Genomic DNA, 7,942 nt, shown 5'->3' on the forward strand with positions numbered 1-7,942 from the left:
ATTTTTTATTTTATATAAACATATGCTTTTATCCCCAGGGGTACAGGTCTGTGAATCACCAGGTTTACACACTTCACAGCACTCACCAAAGCACATACCCTCCCCAGTGTTCATAATCCCACCCCCTTCTCCCAAACCCCCTCCCCCCAGCAACCCTCAGTTTGTTTTGTGAGACAACATGGATGGAACTAGAGCGTATCATGCTTAGCGAAATAAGCCAAGCAGAGAAAGACAACTATCATATGATCTCCCTGATATGAGGAAGTGGTGATGCAACATGGGGGCTTAAGTGGGTAGGAGAAGAATAAATGAAACAAGATGGGATTGGGAGGGAGACAAACCATAAGTGACTCTTAATCTCACCATATTCTGATGTAATTTCTGACCCAATTCACAGAACTATAAGCATAATTGTTACAGAAATCAGTTTTAAAAGAAGGCCTCTGTGATTTGGCCTCCAGGTAGTTTACTCTTCAGTGCAGACTGAGACCTATTAGCTCAAAATCCCTCTAGTGCCAAACACAAATTTTTACATATGCAATTGTCTTAGAAAGAGCTTACACAAGCAGATTTTGGGCCATTTAAGGCCTGCCTGCTTTGTATATCCTGAGAAGCCTCACCCACCCTCTGCCAGCCATAGATAAAATAAGCCTGTGGTTCAAAGACACCAAGCTGCCACTGTTCTTCAGAGCCTTCTGACTCAAAGACTTTTCCCGTGCTGGTGATCAACATTACCTAGATCTCCTAGACAAGTAAACCCCCGCAGAAGCCTCTGGACAGATTTTTGCTTTGAGGGATTTGCCCACATGCAAACCTGTCAAAACAGCCCAAGAAAGCATTTATAGGTTACTGTCACCTCATGATCATATACTATCCCTTCGATCAGTCCCCCAAATCCCTTAAAAGCCCTACAATAATAAAATGAATTTCATTTTATGCAACTAAATTTTGGGGCTACTTGTTAGGCAGCAACATCAAATAATAGAAGCAACTTAAACCATTTCCCTGAGTCATTCAAAGCCAGCTGTAAAACAACTAACTGCCCTGATTTACAATGTGTTAAGATTATAATTATACCTTAATGCATAAAAACTATGCTCCAAGGCTAGATGGTAGAGTTCCTTAAATACTGTTATTTCTTATGGTCTATCACATCCTTTAAAGAATGCTATGAGATGATAAAAAAAGATTTAGTAAGAATAAGGGACAATTTTAAGCATACCCAAATGTACAGAGACAATTTTCACAATAGAAATGTCAACTCTTATTAATATGCAATATAAATTCAAAACCACAAGCAATCTTGTCCATCAAACACAAAAAGTTTTGGAAATAATCAACTGTTCCTAAATTGTTAGTATTAATGTTCCTTTTTAATTTGTTTTTATTAGGTTTTTGCCATCCATTAACATTCATGGGCAAATAAGTTGTAGCAAAAGTTTTCAGAAAACATTGAAGTAAAAAGAAAACCTGGAAAATTAATTTATTTTCTGCAAACTCAGAAATAAGAAATAACTTCTTTATAACTAAGAAAATTAACCTTCTTGAAAATTAGAAAGAGACTTTCATTTTTGTTTTTTGGCACTGTAATACTCTGGTCCACTTGCCAAACACAGTGTTCTATGTTAGCACCATCTGAGAACAGTGATGTAGAATTATTCTATCACACATTTACTCTATGAAAAATAGAGTGAAGGAGAATTAAATAGTGAGCCCTCTATTTAATCTATTTGGCTAAATCACGTTGGAAGTTAAAAACATTTGCAAGCTGGTGTCTGAACACAGATCACAACTGAGCATATCTTCCCAGTTCCCAGATTAGGAATACCCCACTAATTCATAGGTGACTGATGTATGCTTATGAGTCTACTCCTTACTCAGCTGTGTGAAAAAACATTCCACAGACCAGAGAAATTGAACAAACAAAATCTTGGTTTTACTTTTCACTTTACTACTTATAGTGTGACTTCAGGCAAATTTTATAACCAAACTGAGTCTTTGTCTACATGTTCATAAAATCACATTAATCTCAAATGGTCATTTTGAGGATGAGATACTATACATATAAAACTGTCTTATATTACATAACTTGCTATATAAGCAAGCTATTGTTTTCATGGACTATTTTAAGATCAGCACTGTTACATGAGTTTCAGGAAGAATATGATCTCTTTCTATTGTACTTACCAGGAATATACATCACATGACCTAACACTTTCAGGAAAAGTAAGCAGGTTCTTGCTTTCATTATATTTAGCTATGCCACTAATTTGCCACTTACATGACATAATATAGTAAGATACACTGATTGACAAAGAAATTGTAAATAAGGTAGTCCTGTAATGCTCAGTTAGAAGCTTTAAAAGCAAAGAAAACAAAATTCATATGATATGAATTGCCACACCTAACCCAAAATATACAATTCCATTTAACTTACAGATAATAATAATTAATTATAATTTAACTTTATATCAATAAATATTCTTAAAATGAATGTGGAAAAATTATTTTCTTCATTTTACAAATAAGGATATGGAGATATCAAGAAGGAAGAGAGTCAAGTCTCTAAACCCTCTTCAACTTCTCCCTTGATAAAAATTTTATTTCTACCTGTCAACTTTTGAAGGAAGGCACAGTTGGCTAGCTCTCATTTGACAAAGGGAACTGAACTCTTACTGGCCTCTGAAGGTCTGCCTCATCGGTGGCTTTCCCCACCACCACCCAGCAGAAATGTTTGGATTACCTGTAGTCCTTGTCAAATTAGGCTAGCATCAAGGTCACTGGTACCTCATCTCACTTGGGCCTATGCCAAAGATGTAAAATTTGGTGCAGATGCCCACCTTAAGGCTTTCAGGTATAGACCTTTTAGCCGATGCTGTAGCCATTACTATAGGGCCAAAGGGAAGAACAGCATTACTGAACAGACTTGTGGAAGTCCCAAAGTAACAAAAGATGGTATGACTATTGCAAAGTCTACTGACTTAAAAGATAAATAAAAACATTGGCATCAAACTTATTCAAAGATGTTGCCAGTAACACAAAGGAAGGGGCTGGGGATGGCATCACTATTACTGTCTTGGCATGCTCTATTGCCAAGGGAGGCTTCAAAAAGTTTAGCAAGTGTGCTGATCCTGTGGGAAATCAGGAGAGATGTGCTATTTGTTGTTGATGTTGTAATTGTTCAACTTAAGGAGCAGTCTAAACCTGTGATGACCCCTGAGAAAATTGCTCAGGGTGCTAAGATTTCTGGTGACAAATTGGTAAAATCCTTTCTGATGTAATGAAAAAGTTTGGAAGAAGGGGTGTCATAACATGAAAGGATGGAAAAACTAAATGATGAATTAGAAGTTGTAGAAGGCATGAAGTTTGATCGAGGATGTATTTCTCTTTATTAATGCATCAAAAGTTCAGAAATGTGAATTCCAAGATGCCTATGTTCTATTGAGTGAAAAGAAAATCCTAGTGTCCAGTCCATTGTACCTGCTCTTGAAATTGCCAACACTCAATGTAAGCCCCTGGTCATAATCACTGAAGATGTTGATGGTGAAACTCTGAGCACACTCATTTTGAGAAAGCTAAAAGTTGATTTTTATGCTGTAGCAGTGTAAGCTCCAGCTTTTGATGATAATAGAAAGAACAGGTTTAAAGACATGACTATTGCTACTGTGGTGAAATGTGTGGAGAAGGATTGATTTTAAATCTTGAAGATGTTCAGCCTCATGACTTGGGAAAGGTTGGAGAGGTCATTGTGACAAAAGATGATGCCATGCTCTTAAAAGGAAAAGGTGAAAAGGCTCAAGTTGAAAACCATATTCAAGGAGTCATTGAGCAGTTAGACATCACAACTAGAAAATACGAAAAGCTGAAAGAATTTCTGGCAAAACTCTCAGGAATAGCTGTGCTGAAGTTTGGTGGGACAAGTGATGTTGAAGTGAATTAACAGAGTTACAGATGCCGTCAAAGCTACACAAGCTCCTGTTGAAGAAGGCAGTGGGGTTGTGTCCTGCCTTGGTGCTTTCCAGCCTTAGATTCAATAACTCCAACTAATGAAAATCAAACATTGGTATAGAAATTACTAAGAGAACACTTAAAATTCCTGCAATGACCATTGCTAAGAATGCCTGTGTTGAAGGGTCACTGACGATTGAGAAAATTATACAGAGTTCCTCAGAAGTTGATTATGATGCTATCGTTGGAGACTTTGTGAATATGGTGGAAAAGGAATCATTGAATCAACTAATGTTGCAAGAACTCCTTTCTTGGATGCTGCTGGAGTGGCTTCTCTGTTAACAGCAGCAGAAGCTATAGTCCCTGAAATTCCTAAAAAGAAGGACCCAGGAATGGGCAGAATGGGTGGAATGGGAGGTTATATGAGAGGTGACATGTCCTGATTCCTAGAATAGTGCTTTACCCTTATTAACCTTTGTGTAATAAAAATTTGTTTGAAAACAATGAAAAGGGGGACTGAAACTGAATTAAGGTGATGATTCTCATACCATGTTTAGAGATATTTGACTTTTTGGAAAGGAACAAATGCTTACCTAAATTTATTAAATACTTATTGTGGAATGTCTAACATTACTGACAGTCTAGTAATGCACTTATATGTGTCAGCTGGCATGGCTCCTGTACTAACAGGCTCAGAAGATCCTGGAAAACCAGGTCATTATGCATGATTAATGGGCTCCATTAATCAAGGCATGAAAAACAGAAGCCAAAAGAAGGTCAAACTAAGACTGGATATTCAAAGGCACAAGATACAAACAAGTACCCTGTGGTTAAAACACTTGTCTATCCAGGTAGAAAAGATTAGTTAAACTGGAATGGAGGGACAGAATGCTAGGCAAAGACAATGGCAATAATTTGTCTTGATATGAAAAATAAAAGTACGAATTGAGAGGAACAGAGAGAAGGTAACAAAATGCCAGAAACAAGATGAAATTGAACAGATTATAGGGGTAAAAACAACATGTAAATCTATTTCATAAATTAAAAATCATCATAAACTGTAATTAGGTATTACTGGTGAGTTAAATTTCGTAATATGGCCCCAAATTCATCTCAGCAATTTTTGAAAGCTCTCCCTTACTCCTTATTTACACTAATCCTTCCTTGCCCGAATTAGTTAACACTTACTTTACCAATTTTTCAATCTCCATACTAATCAAACCACTCCCATTCAGCTTGCAATCCCATGACCCTACTGTAACAATTCTTCATCAGGTCATCCATGACATTTATAAGTAATCTAAATCAGTGGGCAACTTTAGCCCTGATTTTACTTGAGTTTCTAGAATGCTAAACCCATCTGAGTACTCCATCTTTATTTCAACTTCTACATCACGTCCTCCTGGGATGTCCTCTATTTTCTGACTGTTCCTTCTCTTTTTTCTTTGCTGACTCAGTTTTCTCAAAACAATCCTGAAATGTCAAATGCCCTTCAAGGCATATTCTTCAATCCTTGTCTCTTTTCATTCTGTGCATTCCTTGTACAGACACCCTTCCTTTGGTCTTCAGTTACCAGGCATATTTTTGTGACTTTTACATATAAATCTCTAGCAGGCTTCTCAGTTTCAAGTTGATATATCCAATTCACAGTGTTTTCACTTGCATGTTCTAGACATATCCTAAACAGCCAGTTTAGCCAAACTCCTGACCACCTTCCCAGTTTCTTCTTCTCCCACTGTTCGCTGTTGAACAGCATGCTCCCCTATCCAATTCTTCAAGCCAGAGCAATACACCACTGAATAGCTAATAGCCAATACACCACTATATTTTGTTGATTTTAATTTATAAATTGTAAAGTTTCCATTCCTCTTTTCTATCTTTACTGAGTCCAGGCTACTATGGTCTATCATGTAGACATATTGCTAATAGCTTCCTGACTAGGGCTTCCCGAAACTTACTCTCTAAACTGAAGCAAAAGTATTTTTTCACTCTAACCAGGTATTTTCTCTGTTTAAATCTCTTGAAAAGGTTGAACTTCTCTAATCTGGGTTACAGGGACCCAGGTGATCTGCTCCCCGTGGCCATAGCTAGCTTCTCACATCCACTGCATTTTGCTCTCCAGCCACACCACACTGTTTTCACTGTGTCACTATATCGTGCACTGTCCTGCCACAGCCTTTATACAGGCTGTTCCCTCTGCTTTGTGTACTTTTCCCCATTCCTTGTCATTGCCTTAAATTAACTCCAACTTATCTTTAGTTCTCAGCACCAGAGTCACTTCCTCAGAAAGTCTTCCTTGACCCCCAAAGAGTCAGGTCTCCTATATACTCTCATTATACCCTGAAACTTTTATACATAGCATCTGCCATGGTGTACAATTACAGAGTTATTTATGTGATTGCAAACCTGGAAGGAAGGGATGTTGCTGCTCTTTGATCACATTGCAAGCTCAATACCATTATAGCAGTCATCACAGAGGAGGGGTTCAGCATTATTTGTTGAATGATTAAATGAATGGACTGAACTGCCCGGGTGAATACCTGTTCATCTTCTCAAGGCTCTAAAGAAAGCTTCCTCAAACGAATGTTTCCTCCTCTGCACTCATAAGCAACTCTGTTTATGTTAGTATCATATTTATCACATTGATGATTGTATAGGTATCTTTTTTCCAACACAGGTTATGAGTTCTTTAGATGCCTGAGGTTAGAAATCATGTCTTGTTCACTGTTGTATCCTGAGGCCTCTTGCAGTTCTGAGCATATCACAGCCACTCAGAAGTACAAGGAACTGAAGTAGAGAAAAAGATGAATTCTGCTGGTTTTAAGATTTCAGTTGGCCTTGCTTCAAGAATAAACCCATTTGCACACAGGAGGCAAAGCCAGGCATTACTGAGGAAAATTGCTTAATCTGCTCTATGTATTATAGATAATATCCTGAATCTGCTATCAGGCCCTGCCAAAACATGCTGAGCTCCTGAATAATTCAAAGCTTTCTTCTCCTGTTCCTTCTTCCTCTTCCTCTTCCTCTTCTCCTTCTTTTCCTTCTCCTTGCCCTCCTCTTTCTCCATTTATAAATACAATCTGAATATTAAAACTTCATTACCCTTTCATAAAAAACAAAATCCTTCATGATAATTTCATATTTTTTTGGAAAAGGGTAGACTTTAAATACAAAATAAGTAGTTGGGCTTTTCTTTTTTAATCATACAATTAAAATAAAGCATGAGTTTACAAAGCAGGTGATCAAGTTTTAAAGTTCACCATCCAGAGAGGCCTGGGTGGCTAAGACAGTTAAGTATCTGCCTTTGGCTCAGATCATGATCCCAGGGTCCTGGGATGGAGTCCCATATCTGGTTCCTTGCTCAACAGGGAGCCTCTTCTTCCCTCTACCTCCGGCTCCTCCTGCTTGCTCTCTCTCTCTCTCTCTCTGACAAATAAATAAAATCTTTAAAAGAAATAACTTTCATTATCCATAGATATGATGATAGAATTAAGAAGTAAGAATGGATTTTATTTTTAAAGGGTTGATTATATTTATGAGTAATAAAATCTTAAATTTTTTTACTAAGACAAACTGGATGTAGTTAACCTTTAAAATTCATACTATAAAGAAAAACTGAGTCCTCTCATGACCTCTTTCTTGAGGCATTTGTTGTCAACATAATATTTCTCTAAGGAGTCACTGATTACCGCTCAGGTTCTCAATTTCTAGCTTAAGTGCTCTGCTAAATATAACAGATAAATACATTTAGGATTTTGTTTTAGTAACGGGCAATCTCTCACACAACTTAGAAAAAAAATATGTGTCATTAGCTTGTTCCTTGACTTTCAAACCTGAAAGATTATCATTAGCCAAGTGAAATGTTCTATTTACTTGGTAGGGAAATTTGGGGCACTACCCATGACATAGATAATGGGCCTGCATTAAAAAAGACAGGCACAGGAAGCTTTGAAGTTTTCAGATAATAATCTCCTAGATAAGGAAAGAGTAACTA

At 37.2% G+C, this 7,942-nt stretch overlaps 1 pseudogene; it reads left to right on the forward strand.

Annotated features, from left to right (window-relative positions):
- Positions 1 to 2,730: 2,730 nt before the first annotated feature.
- LOC116574074 lies at positions 2,731 to 4,391 on the forward strand (annotated as a pseudogene).
- The last annotated feature ends 3,551 nt before the right edge of the window (positions 4,392 to 7,942 follow it).

This window comes from Mustela erminea, chromosome 15 (genome assembly GCF_009829155.1).
Source record: "Mustela erminea isolate mMusErm1 chromosome 15, mMusErm1.Pri, whole genome shotgun sequence".
NCBI lineage: Eukaryota > Metazoa > Chordata > Mammalia > Carnivora > Mustelidae > Mustela > Mustela erminea.